Here is a 17,242-nt window from a genome sequence, read left to right on the forward strand (position 1 = left end):
GGCACACCACTTCTGAAAGGTTGCCGACCCCTGTTCTAAAGGATTGGCAACAGCGTGATTTGTGGGTAAGATCTGATTTGTATATTGGCCTGGGTCTGGGGCTTGGTCCTTTGGGATCGGGAGAACCTTTTTTCTTTTACTGGGGTATTGGTTTTCATAACCATTCATCCTCACAACGAGTGGCACTGCTGGTGATACTGGAAAACTGGAATGTCTCAGGGAATTGCTTGTATGACTTATGGTTAGCAAGTGGGATAAAACCAAAGTCCTCTCTGTCTGGCTGGTTTGGTTTGCCTTAGAAGTGGAGAAACCCCAGCCTTGGGCTATAACTGCTCTGCTCTAAGCAATTTGTCCTGAATTGATACTCTCAGAAGTGTCCCACTAAAGGCAGCATCATTAGAGTGGCATAGTCATGCTATGATCCACAGAACCAGGTCAATTAAGCTTTGGATCAGAACCCCACACTATCCAAATTTGAATTTTGGTATTGACAGTTTGGTTGGTTAAAGAGCAGTTGCAATGGGTGAGCAAAGAGCATATGAGGGCCTTGACAAAAAAGCCCTGGAAGATTTGTGTTCAGAAAAGGGGCTAAGCTTTAAAAAGAAAGCTACAAATCAAAAACTGAAAGAACTGTTAATGGCCAGTGATCCGAAGGCAGGAGCACAGCTCTTACCTGATACTACAGAAGCTGCAGAAGCAATTTGGATGCAAAAGGCAGCAATATACTGCAGCTTGAACATGAACAGAAAATAGCAGACATTCGATTGCTGGAAAAGCAAAAAAATGCTGAATTAGAAAAAGAAGCCAAGGAAAGAATGGCTGAATTGGAAAGAAAGCTGCTGAAAGAGAGAAAGAAGCTAAGGAAAAAAAATGCTGAATTAGAAAGAGAAGCTAATGAGAGAGCGAAAAGGGATCTTAGGGGGCATATGGAGCTGCTGGCTGCTGAGGAGAGGTTTGCTAGATTTAGGGTCCAAGTCAAAAAAGCAATGGAAGAACAGCAGAAACAGTATTATCTTGAAAGTCCTGTTTATAACAATGTTGGGTATGCTATATTACTCTGAGCAGTTTTCTGTATTTAACCTATTATGCTGTGACCAGGGGGAGGGGGACTCTAACCTGGTGGGAAATAGCTGTTTGTCTGTGCAAAAAAGCAATTTGTCCCAAACTGATACTCTCAGAAGTGTCCCACCAAGAGCAGCATCGTTACAATCTCTACCAAGAAATGTAATAACAGACTTTTTGTTTGTTTGTTTATCCACATTTTCAAGATTTGTGATGGGGTTTGCTATGAATAATCCACTCAAAGAAAAAAGAAGCACCAATTATTTCTACACCATTCCTTTGTCTGCAGTACTCTCCATATTTCAGTACTTTTATAAGCTCCATATTTTAATATTCTTATGAACTGTTCTAAGTTAATTTTTTGGGTTGAGTTAAAAGCCCATTGAGATTTAAAGGTTGAGTTCACACCTGCCATTGACATAACTGTAAGCACAAACCCCCACCAAAGACAAAAGATGTGTGTGAGCCTCTCCAGGCGCTTTCGGCTAAGTATTAATTTGGGTAAGGGAGTGTGTATGGGGGAAGAGAGCTCACATAGAAACTGAGAACAGACAAGAACAGAAAAAGAGGAAGAGGCAAGAAAGCCAAGCAGGACCCTGTAAGCACAGTGTGATCCTGGAACAAAACACAGAGAGGGCTATTGGGCTGTTAGCTAAAGAGGTTTGGGGACTTTAAGCTAAGAAACTACTCTTTTTGTTCCTGATTTTTTCTGCAGTCAGAGAAAAAGGATTTTGTATATTCCTTATAAATAAACAAGTTTGCATCAAAGAAAATACCAGAGTCTATCAATTTTTACTTCCAGCTGGAACAACCACAGGGCCCAGAACTTTGATTAGCAGCATGGATCAAAAAATGACAACACTACAGTTCATACATATCCAGTGGAAATTGACAAATACACATAGAAGAAAATGAAATTCTTATGAATGATAAATACACAAATGCCTTTATTATAGGAAATAATATTCAATAGGAATACATGGGGCAAAATGCAACATATCCTACAGTAACTTAAAGGGATCCATTCAAATATAGATACTATGTTCAGATACTTCATAAAAACCTGGAAAGATAGCATCATAGAAAAGTAGGGCAGGAAGGAACTTCAAGATGTCATCTACTCCATCCACTCTGTGCTGAGGCAGGACCAAGTATACCTAGACCATCCCTGACAAGTGTTTGTCTAACTCTAACCCAGGGGTCGGCAACCTTTTAGAAGTGGAGTGCCACGTCTTCATTTATTCACTCTGATTTAAGGTTCTGCGTGCCAGTAATACATTTTAATGTTTTTAGAAGGTCTCTTTCTGTAAGTCTATAATATATAACTAAACTATTGTTGTATATAAAGTAAATAAGGTTTTTAAAATGTTTAAGATGCTTCATTTAAAATTCAATTAAAATGCAGAGCCCCCCGGACCAGTGGCCAGGACCAGGGGAGTGTGAGTGCCACTGAAAATCAGCTCGTGTGCTGCCTTTGGCACGCGTGCCGTAGGTTGCCTACCCCTGCTCTAACCTGTTCTGACAAATGGCCAGTGACTGGGGATTGCACAACTTCCCTTGGGAGTCTATTCCAGTGCTTAATTATCCTTGTAGTTAGGAAGTTTTTCCCAATATCTAACCTAAATCTACCTTGCTGCAGATTAAGCCCATTATTTTTTGTTCTACCTTCAGTAGATATGCAGCACAATTGATCACTGTCCTCTTTATAACAGTCCTTAATGTACTTGAAGACTGTTATCAAGACTAAACATGCCCACATTGTTGTTTTTTTTTAACCTTTCTTCATCGCTCAGGTTTTCTAAACCTTTGATCAGTTTTGTTGCTCTCCTCTGGTCTCTTTCCTATTTGTCCACATCTTTCCTAAAGTGTGGTGCCCAGAACTGGACACAGTACTCCAGCTGAGACCTCACCAGTGCCTACTAGAGGGGGACAGTTACTTCCCATATCTTACATACAACATTCCTGTTAATACACCCCAGAAGGATATTAGCCTTTTTTGCAACTGCATCATATTATTGGCTCATATTCAATTTTGTGATCCCCTATAACCTCCACATGCTTTTCAGCAGTACTGCCACGTTGCCGGTTATTCCCTGCTTTGTATTGTACATTTGATTTTTTCTTTCCTAAGTGTAGTACTTTGCACTTGTCTTTATTTAATTTCATCTTGTGGATTTCAGACCAATTCTCCAATTTATTAAGATCATTTTGAATTCTAAACCTGTCCTCCAAAGTGCTTGCAACCCTGCCCCCCCCCGCCCCCAGCTTGGTGTTGTATGCAGATTGTATAAGCATACTCACCACTCCATTATCCAAGTCATTAATGAAAACTTTGAATAGTACCAGACCCAGGACAGCTGCCCGCAGGACCCCTCCCCTTACCAAATATGCCCTTCCAATTTGACCATGAGCCATTGATAACTACTCTTTGAGTCCAGTCATTCAACCAGTTGTGCACTCACCTTCATCTAGAACACATTTCCCTAGTTTGCTTATGAATGTGTCCTGTGGAGCTGGATCAAAGCCATACTAAAATCAAGATATAGATAGAGAGGACATCTGTCTCCTGGCTTTATGTAATCCTTAGAAAGAATACCTATGATTCAAGTAATAATTGTCTTGTGAGGTCCTGCTTGTGCTTTCATTTCTTTCACCATAAAAAGCTTATTTGTAACTACCAGCATCCAGGCCTCGTCCGCTCCTTCCATGCTTTTCAGTTGATGTGGATATCTAAGTTGGAGTTTCAATTCCATATATAAGATAAAATGTAATAGGCCAAGGCTGCAGAGATCCAAGTGATGCTTCTTTGTTTTCTCTCTCTCAGATCATTCTTTTTATCCTTGTTCTTAGTCTAATTCCCCTTCCTCTTGTATATTTGTACTTCACATTTTAGCCAGAGGCTGAAAGTGCTTCTCAAACAGTCCCCTGAAACTACTAGCCAGCCATTCTACAGAATTAGCATGAATGTTCTTGTCCTGTGGGACTCCTAGAATAGATAAAAGCCTGCAAGGGCATCTACAAAGTGAAAAACTGCACAAAGGAAAAAAGGAAGATTGTCGACTATTGCTCAGATTGTAATTGCATAGTAAGTGAGAAAGTCTATTCTCTCGTCTCCAAACCAGGGCTTCAATCTAGTTCTCACTGAAGTCACTAGGAGGTTTTCTATACAGTAGTCAACATTAAAAAGTCAGCATTTACTGACAGTTAGCACACATTGGTATCGGAAAATGGAACTTAGGCATAAATCCTGCGTAAATATGTAGACATATTTTCATCTCAGAGAGACAGTTCATAAACATCATGACTCATCAGTCTATACTTTAAACTTTTTGTCACCAATTATATAGGCCTGATGAAGGCCTCAGCCACAACCTAGACACTTTGCACTGCTCCGCTAGTGCACATCAACATCAGACTGTGGACCTGGCCAACAGAGACCTGTCCTATATTGTGGGATCCTGAGATGACATATGACCACCATAGTGGCTCCTACATCATTTGCATCATGGAATAGGGAAAATAGCTCTTCCTCTTTTATACTTTCTTCCAGCTGCTGGAAAGATCCTTGCTGTGATGTGTGTTAGTCCACCCCTATGACGTACGTACCTTCTCCAAGAAGTCTCTGAGATAGAGGATTGTGTGTGGATGAGTCATTAAGGACTGGCTGGCTATTGATGGCTACTCCTTTGTTGTAACTGAAAGGCTGGTTGTGGGTGTTCCCAACCTCACAACATATTTCAGTAACACACACAGCAATACTGCATAATTCCACATACAATGATAGCACATACAACCCAACACAATATTCATGTTCATCAAATCAAGACTTTTAAAATGACACCTCACAAGGTATACTTGGTACAAAACATATCATAATTTATATGACAGTGGTGAATATGGGGGTTCCTGCTACGTTGAGGTACAGAGTGTCACACACAGTAACCAATGATTCTACCAGTAGATAAGTCTGCTTAACTGTACTCCATGGGTCACCAGCTATTTTTGCTCTCTAATTGGTCAACAGAATGATGCCAACCAGCATCAGGGGCAGATTTTAAACTGCAGGCTAGCTTCATTTATGGGCAGGGGAAGGGGACTCCACTTGATGTCCTGAAAGATGTGCTGATTGGTGGTATCACAAAAATCGTGGGGAAGGCAACAGTTCTAGATGCTAGGTTCTGTGATGTTAGTCACTGAGCTTTACTTTTGCACTTCACTAGCTGTTACAAATCATTGTTAGGTATCCCTGAAAGATAGCTTTATTCAAAGTGGGTGAGGAAGAGTGAGGGTGTGCAACAAGTGGAGGAAAAGAGGAGTGACTGAGGATAATAGTGCCAATGAGAGAAATCCTGGCTCCTAGCAATTAGAGGGAGGTAAATGTATGAAATGGGCACATCAAACATCTATGAAATCAGAATTCATTCATGAATTACAGGGACAGTTTTACTTAAGAACACAAAACTGGCCATACTGGGTCAGACCAATGGTCCATCTAGCCCAGTCCTGTCTCCTGACAGTTGGCCAATGTCAGATGTTTCAGAGGGAATGAACAGAACAAAGCAATCATAAAGTGACCCTTCCCCTGTCATTCACTCCCTGCTTCTGGCAATCAGAAGCTTAGGGACACCCAAAGCATGGGGTTGCATCCCTGACCATCTTGGCTAATAAACATTTATCTTATATCCTGTTCTCCTAGAGTCTTCGTAAGAGGAGTTTGCCATAGCAGCTTTCCTTTTCTGCATCCCCCAGGGTATTGCTAAAAATGCAGCAATATTTTACTTAATTGGGGTCGGTGGGGTTTAGTTGTTACATGCAATCCCATTGCAATGCCTTTTTAGAACAACTAGTCAGCATTAATGTGCCAGCTCACAAAAACCTGATGGATTAGTTTGAATCCCATTTTGAGTCTGAGTAATAAGCCAATGTTGTCAGCCATATCAAGCCAATTTTAATGTCACTTAAAAAAATGACCATTAAATAGTTCATTGGCCCCATTGAAGGGTTGGTGAACAAAGATGTCATATACTTACTTTTGCTTTACATGTTGGCCACAACTTGTATTGAGCAGAAGAAAATGTTATCCAACAATAACCCCTGTCAACTGTGGTCACCTTTCATTCCACTTAATTGCTTTTCAAATCCTAGGCTGATGGGAATGCCCTGGGTTCCGTACAGAAAGGACTTTCACATCCCACAACTAACCCTTTTCTCACATAAATGGACTCAGCAGCAGGGTGTTTCAAGTACACCTGCCTCCAGGCCCCCAAAACACAACCTAACTCTCACTGCATCCCATGGCCCAACTCATTCTTAGTTCTGGACTTGCATAATGAGCTACTGGCCGTGGAATGGGCTTGTTTCTGGTTCCCATTGTCCGGGTTGGGAGCTAGAAGGTGAAGAGGCCACTCCCTTCAACAAATTCAGCTTCTCTGTTTTTTTTCCCCAATCTACAGAGGTGAAAATAAGCCAGTATGGTACGATACGGCATACTAGCAAGAGCTGGTATGCCGTGCCGCACTGGACCAGCTTCTCCAGTGGTGATTTAAAGGGCCCAGGGCTCCAGAGGCTTGAAAGGCCCCGCCTCTTCCAGTTGAGGCCATGCCCCACTCAGGTCTCCAGCATACCGGTTAGTCCTTTAAGTTACTTTCACCCCTGCCAATCCATGGGGGAGACAGGGTAGGAAACTATGCTACAAGAAAAGGGCACAGCAGGCATACCTTTTCCTTGACCGCCCCAAGCAGGAAGTCACTCACACACTTATTTCTTGTTCCCCATTCAGTGCTGGTAGACAAGTTGGTCCTGGCTGCTGGTGAATGGTCTTGGGTAAAAGTGTCGGAAGTTACAGCTGTTGGTTGATGGTGCTGTTAGGTAGCCAGAGATGCTGGTCTTAGGCAGTGAGCATTTTTATTTCTAATGACTAGTTGGAGCCCAGTGCTTTTTAAATTTTTTTTCAAAAAGCTTTTGTACTGTTCTGTCAATGTTTCTCTGAACTCAAGAACTGTTGAACCTTGTATGTGTGGTGTCACCTAGCTTATTAAATTGCTAATTATTTTTGTTTATTGATCATTAAATATGTCAATTTACTAAGACAGTTTCATAAAATTTAAACCCAATATTTGATCCCTGTTGTGGTTCTTTTTCCTAGTAAAGTCTGCATCTTGTACTGCTGCTGGCGTAGCAATTTCTTTCCAGTCAGGACTTTTTTGGGATGTTGTTGTAGCTAAATGTAGAAAATATTGGACTTCAGTTTTTCTTACTTTTTGTACTCAATTTCACTGGTCTGTTGTAGCTGTCCTTGAAAATATAAACAGGACATGCTATGATGTTAGTAGCTGAATAGAACGCTAATGGTCTCTGATTTTATGAGAAGAATTACAGCTGAGGGGCACATTAAGTTCTGTGAACCTATTGAAGTTTTATGTAGCTGATGTTCAGTAGCAAAAGGCTGTAAAAAAAAACAAATGAGATCACATCTATGTATAAACATAGGTTATTATAATTCACTGCCTCACTCTCCTCCCCCACCTCTTTCCCCCATATGCACACTCTTTAAAGCTAGCATGATTTTAGCAGCTAATACTCCCATGAACTCCTAGAAGTAGAGATTCATACAGTCAAATTGCTGACACCATTTGTTCTAGCTTACAAATTCTTGAGAGACATGTCCTGGTTGCAGGGCTGGCTGCACCTGAGTGCACCTCTAGCTGAGCGAGACATCATGCCTCTACATCTGTGTGATGTTGTGTATACCCCACAGAGGCTCTGAATGGGTTAATGTGGGCCTAAGAGACCAAAGAACATACCCGACAGCACCTGTGACAGAGAAAGTCAGGCTGACCTGATCATAAAACCCAGCTGAGTAAGGGCTGGTTGGTGATTATGAAGCTAGGAAATTGAGAGCAGACAGGACTGCCAGGGAAGAGAGAGAGTCTGCAGTCGCTCTCTGGGAATAGAGAAGAGGTGAGAAGGAAGACAGGGGTAGAATAATCCCTGAGATCCCAGCCTGACAAGCAGCTGGAGAGGAATAAAAGAGCCACTGGGGTAGAGTTAGTAGGTTCTGGTGTTGCATCCTGAAAGAAGTGCAAGATTTGCACTGCTAGAGGGAGGGTAAACTAAACTGTAACCTGGCTGGAGGGCTGGGTTATGGGAAGAGAGACCACTGCAGCAACAGAGTGACTGTCACTGGGAGGCACCAGACCGAAAGACAACTGCTATGCAGTGCCTGGCCAGAAGGGGAATCCTGTGGAGAATTCTGAAGGGATTCACTCAACTGGAGTGGAATTCTGTGGTTCTCCAACTCTTAGACTGGCCCTGGTTACAGCACCCTCTGTATCAATGGTGCCTAAGCAGCAGGTGCAGCTGGGTACACTACCTATCGTTCTTCCCTTCAGGAGCTTATGACCAACGGTGAATACAGGGACCCAAAATCTTCTTAAAATAAAGTATTGGTTAGCCTTAGCAGTAGGAACAAAACATAACACGAGAAGGATTTTTAACCCTATATTAGGTCTATTGGGAGAGAGAAGGGTGGAGAGAAGATTATAAAATAGTAATCTCAAACTTTACCTCTCTGGATGGCAAGAATGATAGTAACTAGACTGAGATACTCCCCTGCGCAAGATCAGAGGAAAGGACCATGCTTGAAGGCAAAGGAAATGAGGGAGGCCATCATGAGAAAAAAGAGGGATAACCTGTAAGGGAGCTAGGAAAGGCAGGAGACGGGACAGATGTGTGGAAAGGGACAAATTAAATAGTCTCACAGAGGCCTCCAGAGTCAAAGAAGAATGAAGTGGGGGAGAGGAAATGGAGAAAAAGGAACTCGCTATCACTTTTGTTTCTGAATAAGCTCCTGAGCAGAGGGAAAGGAGGAGAAGGTGGAGGGAGCGGCTAGGAAGCAGCGGCATAAGAAGGGAACTGAGGCCTGGTCTACACTACGCGTTTAAACCGATTTTAGCAGCATTAAACCGATTTAACGCTGCACCCGTCCACACAACAAGGCCCTTTATATCGATATAAAGGTCTCTTTAAACCGGTTTCTGTACTCCTCCCCGACGAGAGGAGTAGCGCTAATATCGGTATTACCGTATCGGATTAGGGTTAGTGTGGCCACAAATCGACAGTATTGGCCTTCGGGCAGTATCCCACAGTGCACCATTGTGACTGCTCTGGACAGCAATCTGAACTCGGATGCACTGGCCAGGTAGACAGGAAAAGCCCCGCGAACTTTTGAATTTCATTTCCTGTTTGCCCAGCATGGAGCTCTGATCAGCACGAGTGGCGATGCAGTCCCAAATCCAAAAAGAGCTCCAGCATGGACCGTACGGGAGATACTGGATCTGATCGCTGTATGGGGAAGCAAATCTGTTCTATCACAGCTCCGTTACAGAAGACGAAATGCCAAAGCATTTGAAAAAAATCTCCAGACAGAGGCCACAGCAGGGACTCAGCACAGTGCTGCGTGAGAAGCGTAACGGAAAGCCAAAGAATCAAATGGACGCTCATGGAGGGAGGGAGGGGGTACTGAGGACTCCAGCTATCCCACAGTCCCCGCAGTCTCCGAAAAGCATTTGCATTTTTGGCTGAGCTCCCAATGCCTGTAGGGTCAAAGACATTGTCCAGGGTGGTTCAGGGTATAGCTCATCAATTTACCCCCTCCCCCCCCGAAAGAAAAGGGAAAAAAATCGTTTCTTGACTTTTTTCAATGTCACCCTGTGTCTACTGAATGCTTCTAGTAGATGCGATGCTGCGGCAGTGAACAGCAGCATCCTCTCCCCTCCCCTCCCCGGTGGCAGATGGTACAATATGACTGCTATCCATCGTCATCATCAGCCCGTGAGTGCTCCTGGCTGGCCTCAGGTGAGGTCGGCCAGGGGTGCCTGGGTAAAAATAGGAATGACTCCCGGTCATTCCCAGTAGATGGTACAGAACGGCTGGTATGCATCATAGCAACTGGGGGCTGAGCTCCATCAGCCCTCCCCCCTCCCTCCTTCATGTCTAAAGAAAAGATTCTGTACTGCCTGGACTATCATAGCAGTGGGATGCTGGGCTCCTCCCCCCCCCCCCCACCCTTTAATGTCCTGTCTGGACTATCATAGCAGCTGGAGGCTGCCTCCCCCTCATTTTACCTCACTAACAAGTCAGTGTTTCTTATTCCTGCATTCTTTATTACTTCATCACACAAATGGGGGGACACTGCAACGGTAGCCCAGGAGGGTTGGGGGAGCAGGGAAGCAATGGGTGGGGTTGTTGCAGGGGCACCCCCTAGAATGGCATGTAGCTCATCATTTCTACGGGATCTGACATGGAGCGGCTGTGCTCTCTGGTACACTGGTTCTCTAGCACACTTGCCCCATATTCTAGGCAGGACTGACTCTATTTTTAGATACAACATAAAGGAGGGAATGATCCGGGGAGTCATTCCCATTTTTGTCTTTGCGCCCCCAGCTGATCTCAGCCAGGAGCACCCATGACAGCAGCAGACAGTACAGAACGACTGATAACTGTCATCTCATTGCCAATTTACAATGACATGGCAGACGGTACAGAACAACTGATAACCATCTTTGCTATCTTGCAAAGGCAAATGAATGCTGCTCTGTAGCACTGCAGTACCACCTCTGTCAGTGGCATCCAGTACACATACAGTGACAGTGACAAAAGGCAAAACAGGCTCCATGGTTGCCATGATATGGCATCTGCCAGGGCAATCCAGGGAAAAAGGGCGTGAAATGATTGTCTGCCGTTGCTTTCATGGAGGAAGGAATGAGTGACGACATTTACCCAGAATCACCCGCGACACTGTTTTTGCACCATCATGCATTGGGGTCTCAACCTAGAATTCCAATGGGCGGGGGAGACTGCGGGAACTATGGGATAGCTACGGGATAGCTACCCACAGTGCAACGCTCCAGAAATCGACGCTAGCCTTGGACCATGGACGCAAACCACCGAATTAATGTGCTTAGTGTGGCCACGTGCACTCGACTTTATACAATCTGTTTCACAAAACCGGTTTATGTAAAATCGGAATAATCCCGTAGTGTAGACATACCCTGATAGAGCAGAGCTGATGGGGACTGACAGCATCAGTTGATAAGGGAGGAGAATTAAAGCCCCTGAGAAAGAAAGAGGCCAGAGTTGAGAGACAAGAGAATGAACTTAAAGTGGAGGAAGTCTATATCGTTGCCAGACTTTCTCCAGGGTCCTCTGTGTTGAATACATTTATAATCTAAAAACATATTATATATTTTTACAGTAAAACTGAATCCAGTTAAAGTAATTTTACTTTTTCAAAGGAATTGAGTTTATTCAAAGGAGCTAAAAAGGCCTAAGTGCCATCATTTGTTTTCATGCTGTGTGCTATACACCAACAGCATCACATGGCTTTCTCCACTCATTTTGTAATAGAAATGTAGCATGACTACAATTTTATTTAAAGCAGCTTGGCATAATCCAATTTACACTTAAAAACCACACACTGTATTATTTTCCTAACATCTTCTTTACGATTATTTAATATAGTGCTCAAGCCTGAAAGATCTTGATGTCAGGGAAAAGTTATTATGCTGAGCATAAGTGCAAACTCCCCAGAAGTGCAGAGTGAGTCACTTCCAACTTCTCCGTAATCATGGTTTGACATTAAATCATTCTCATGTGAAACTAGACAGTAGTTCTTTTATTTTTGTTGCTGTTTACTGTTCTTATGGAACAAGAAATGAAAAGGTCTGAATAGTATGAACAACAATATGGATAATCCCCCGATATCAGTCTTTTGTAATCTCCGACCCTAGCATCTGGGTATGAGATATTCCCATTAATGTAACACCTATTGATTTACATTTGTGAAATTCATGAGTTGGTGACAGAGGCAAATTTCCTCTCAGTTCTTCTTTTTCCTCCCCATAAGAGAGGATTAATTTGGGATCTGGGCCCTACATTAGAAGAGGACACAATGCTCTGCTATAGCCAATAACTGGAGTGCTGCAAGAGAACAGCAGTTAAAAGTATGCTTTGTGGCTCATTGTTACTGGTCTTCTGCCTACTGCTAGGAGCCCAAAACTAGGAACTGGGGGAAGGTGGGAAAACCGGCATGTCAACCACCACCCTGATCCCAGTCTCTCTTCTCAGGTCATGTTGTATCTTGAGGTGACTGAGCAGCAGACAAAGCATGAGGCAGAGCATTTCCTGCTCTAATGGCTGCCTTCTACAGCAGAGGAATCTGGATCAGGAACATAGGAATAGGAAAGGCACACCAGGATGCTTCCTTCCAAAGTAATAATTGTTTTGGACGGTTTGGGCGTGTGAAAAAAATATTGTACTGTGTGAATTAGTTGTGCCAGATAGACACAGTTTAGTGCTGGATGGCACTGCCTGGAGGAAGTTCAGGGTTGAATTCTGCCCAAGAAGGCCTGGCTTTCTTCAAAGGTGTTGAGCACCCATAGCTATCACTGATTTTGTATTTTGATGCCTAAATATGAAATCAATGTAAGTACCTAATTTTGAAGAAATTGACCTTAACTTTTCAAGCCCACGAGAAGGGTTCAGAGGAACCACCCTTTTATCTCTAGAAGTGAGTTTGTACATAATTTGAGGCTTTAATAGTACCAAAGGGAATCAATTTCACTTTGGTGTTGAGGCAACCTGTTGCAGTGGATAGGCACTAGACAGGAAGCCAGGAAACATGGATTCTCCTCCTGGCTCTATTTTTGACCTGTTGTGTGACTTTGGGCAAGCCACTTCACTTCTTTTTGCTTCTTTCACCCTTTGTCTATCAAGTCTACTTCAGAGCCAGGCATGTCACTTGTGATCGCTATAGACAAACCCTTGACAGGCTTTCAAACATGTTCTATGAAAAAGTTTGTTCTCCTAGTACAAACTGGTGATCCAGCTCAGATTCAATCACAATAGTTCACCCAGCTGTAACTTATAATAGAGTTTATTAAACCAAGTTCATATTTTAACTTGAGAAGGGTAAATTATGGTTGGGACAAAGGAGCTTCCCACAACAATTGCTGTATCTGGTATCCACAAATACTTTTCCGAAGAGCATTGGGCTCTAATATTATATAGTATAATTAATCTTGCTGGAATTTAATAAATGCAGGATTGCAAGTAATCTCATCCAAATTTTGAAGTTGCATTTTGTTGAAAGGCAGAGCTGAAGCACTAAATTATTTTGTCCTAAATTACAAAATTAAATTGAGTTGGCTTGTAACAATACATCAAATGTCAGGTGTATATTTCTGGCTACATGAGGCTAACAACAATAAGCATAAGAAGAGTCATTAGCATTGGAAGCACAGATGATGTGATCATAACACACAATGCAATAAATCATACAATTTAGTTTTGGAATTGCAGATTTAGTTTAGCAGCAATTTGTTTATACTGAGACAGGTCAAAATTGGATCACTGTCAATCTTCTATGGGATAACAGAATTCATTTCTCACACATGCCCTTTCCAGGCAATATATTCTCTGCTTTTTTAATATCAAACACAGGATTTTATATACAGAAGATCTAAAGAGAATACTATTAACACAGAATTCTTTAAGGGTTATTTAAAGGTGAAGGTAGGACTGAAAATTCTTTAGAGAAGAAAGAATCAGATTATAACAAGATATATGCCTACCATATCTGGTCTGCACTCCAGCAAAAGTTAGTCTAAATACTCTTTCCTTGTGTTGTAATAGAGATTTAAGCAATATTTTATATTCTGTAGTACCTATACTCTTTCCCCAGATTGTCCCTTTCTTTCTGACCCTTTTGTAGGTGCTAATAAAAACAAGTAAAACCCCCAGTTTTAAAGTCTGACTAAACATTTGTTCTTCTCTATTGCTCAACTTCCATATGTGGCTCATATATCATCATTTTACTACTTCTCTAGTCACCATAGTCTTCAAGATAGGACCTGGATTTCTAATGTAAAAAATAAGTAAACATAATTTTTAGGCCTCCTTTATGTATCATAGAGAAACAAAATCGGGCACAAGGCAAATTTATTTTCCTTTCCAGGCCACCCTTTGGCATAAAATGAAACTTTAAAGGCGAGCAGTCATCTCATATTCATTCTCTTTCCATTTTATGGTACTTTCTGCAGTCGTTCACCAAATGGGTGGTGATTAATGTCTGCTGCTATTTATGGCTGCTGCCATCAACAAGAATGAAGAATTATCCTGTCTGCTCAGACTTGGAAAGGACACCACTCTGACAACTAAACCGACGGATAGCAAGTAAAGATTTTTGGCCCAGAACTGCCTGAATCAGTGATGTTATCACAGCAGTTAGAAATAGAAGAGACCTTTATTAAGTCATCTGGTCCATTTCCCGGCACAGGCAGGATTGTTCTTTACAGTACATTGTCTAGTCTAGCCTCACATTGAATATCTTGAAAGTCCCAACTGATGGAGCTTTCACTACTTTCCTTGTGAGACAATTCCACAATCTTATAGCACTCAACTGCCCCAATCCTGCAAATGGATCCATGCAAATGGAACCCTTGAGTACACTGGGACTCTATGGGACCCAAGGGGCTTCCCATCTGAATCCAGTTGCTGAGTTGGGGCCAATGTGAAGAAGTTTTAGATTAGACATACTTTAACTAAAGAACTAGATTGAAAAACAGCACAGAGTAAGAAAGCAGGCTTATATCTATACCAGAGAGGAAGGAAGATGGGTTGGGGGAAAGGAGGAGGTGGAAAATAAAGTATTAGGGCTAGTAGTAAATGGGCCCATTTTTACTATACATAAGACTTGCCATATTGGGTCAGACCATGGTCTATCTTGCCAGGTATCCTGTCTCTGGAATACCAGAGCTTCACGGGGAGTATATAGAACAGGGCAATTATGGAGTGATCCATCCCTGTCTTGGACTCCCAGCTTCTGGTAGTCTGAGGTTTAGGGTCACGCTGAGCATGGGATTGTGTCCCTGACCATCTGGGCTAATAGCCATTGATGAAACTCTCCTCCACAAACTCATCCAGTTATTTTTTTAACCTATTTATATTTTTGGCCATCACAACATCCCATGGCAACGAATTCCAAAATGTTAGTTGTGCGCTGTGTGAGAAAGTACTTCCTCTTTGTTTGCATGAAACCTGCTGCCTATTAATTTCACTGGATGACTCCTGGTTTTTGTATTGTTGTGAAAGGGTAAATAATACTTTTTTCTACACCATTTATGATTTTATAGACTTCTAGCATACTTCTACTTAGTCATCTCTTTTCTAAGCTAAAGAGCCCTATTCTTTTTAATCTCTCTTCATACGGAAGCTATTCCATATCTGTGATCATCTTTGTTGCCCTTTTCTGAACCTCTTCCAGTTCTGCTATGCATGGGGTCCCCTGTATACATTGAGGTTGCGTTCTTGAAAAGGGCATGGGATACTGAAAAGACATATACTGACGAATTTTTCCCTATAAGAAATAATGGAATAAGGGGGAATGTGTTCACAACTTCACCACACTTGCCTATGCCAATGCTCTTTTCACCTAAACTGTGTATCTTTTTACAATGACAGGTTATACAGTACAAATTTTACACATAAAACATTGAATAATGTGAGGTAGAACCCTACTAACACCGTTCAAACACATGGAGCATTTTAATACAGTAAATACAGTACAGTAATACAGTATAAAACAGTATCGATTATGCTAAATGTAGGTAGGGGTAGTGGCTGGGTTTTCTTGGGCTGGCTTTTCCGTGGCTGGCTTTTTAGGTACAGAAGTCTTAAAAGAGGATTTTATCGACGTCTGCTCTCCTGCATGAATCTTTGAATGATAGATCTCCCTGTAGCAAGCCACTGCATCATTGAGAGCCCTGGAGACTTTGGTAGATCGTCAACAAAAACGATCACCACTCTGTATGATTTCCGTCATTTCATCCAGCAATACAAAGAAATGGGAGAGATTCTTTGTCGTTAGACTCCTGGCTTCCTGCCCTATGTCATTGTCATCATTGTCTTTGCTTTCTTTGGATATCTGTTGTTGATCCAGCTCAATCAGTTCCTCATTTGTCAGTTGCTCAGCATGAGACTCCAACAACTCCTCTTCATCTTCCTCCACCTCTTCAAAGCCGACATCCTTCGCCAACTTCACAACTTCTTGCTTGAGAGCAGGAATGGCATCAAATCCCACAAAGCTGTGGACAGCATCTGGCCATGCACGGCACCAAACATCGCTCATACATTGCAAAGTGACCTCTTCCCACAATGCATCAATGTTTTCAATGCCATTCAAGATATTGTAGGGCTTCCAAAACTCCTTTACACTGGGCTTTCCTTCACCTGCTGTCTCCTTAATCAGCATGGAAAATGTCCTCTGTAGATAATAAGCCTTGAATGTGGCCGGCGGATGCAAGTACAGTACTATACTGTACTATAGGGGAACATGTTCCAATTCACATCAGCCCCAATCCATGCAAACAACTGATATGCAGATCAGGACCAACGTCAATTGGAACACATTCCCCTACTGATGAGCGACGGATATCCAAGACAACATATAAGGGGGAGATGTATACCAGAGGACCCCTATATCCTTTTTGAGATAGGGAAACCACATCTGGACACGGCATTTAAGGGGTGGGTACACTATGGATTTATATAGTGGAATGATATTTTCTGTCTTGTGTTCTATCCCTTTCCTAATAGTTCTTAACATAGCGTTAGCCTTTTTGACTACGGCTGTGAAATGAGTGGATGTTTTCAGAGAAGTATTCACAGTGACTCCAAGATCTTGCTGAGGTTCTAAATTAGCTATTACAACTCATTATTGTACAGTAACTCCTTGCGTAATGTTGTAGTTATGTTCCTGAAAAATGCTACTTTAAGCGAAATGATGTTAAGCGAATCTAATTTCTGCATAAGAATTAATGTAAATGGGGGGCGGGGTAGGTTCCAGGCAATTTTTTTTCGCCAGACAAAAGACTATATTTTATATATATATGCACACATATACACAGTATAAGTTTTAAACAAACAGTTTAATACTGTACTCAGCAATGATGATTGTGAAGCTTGATTGAAATGGTGAAGTCAGAGGGTGGAAGAGGGTGGGGTATTTCCCAGGGAATGCCTTATTGCTAAATGGTGAACTAGCTCAGCTGAGACCTCAAGGGTTAACACATTGTTGTTAATGTAGCCTCACACTCTACAAGGCAGTATGAATGGAGGGAGG

This window comes from Mauremys reevesii, linkage group 1 (genome assembly GCF_016161935.1).
Source record: "Mauremys reevesii isolate NIE-2019 linkage group 1, ASM1616193v1, whole genome shotgun sequence".
Taxonomy (NCBI): domain Eukaryota; kingdom Metazoa; phylum Chordata; order Testudines; family Geoemydidae; genus Mauremys; species Mauremys reevesii.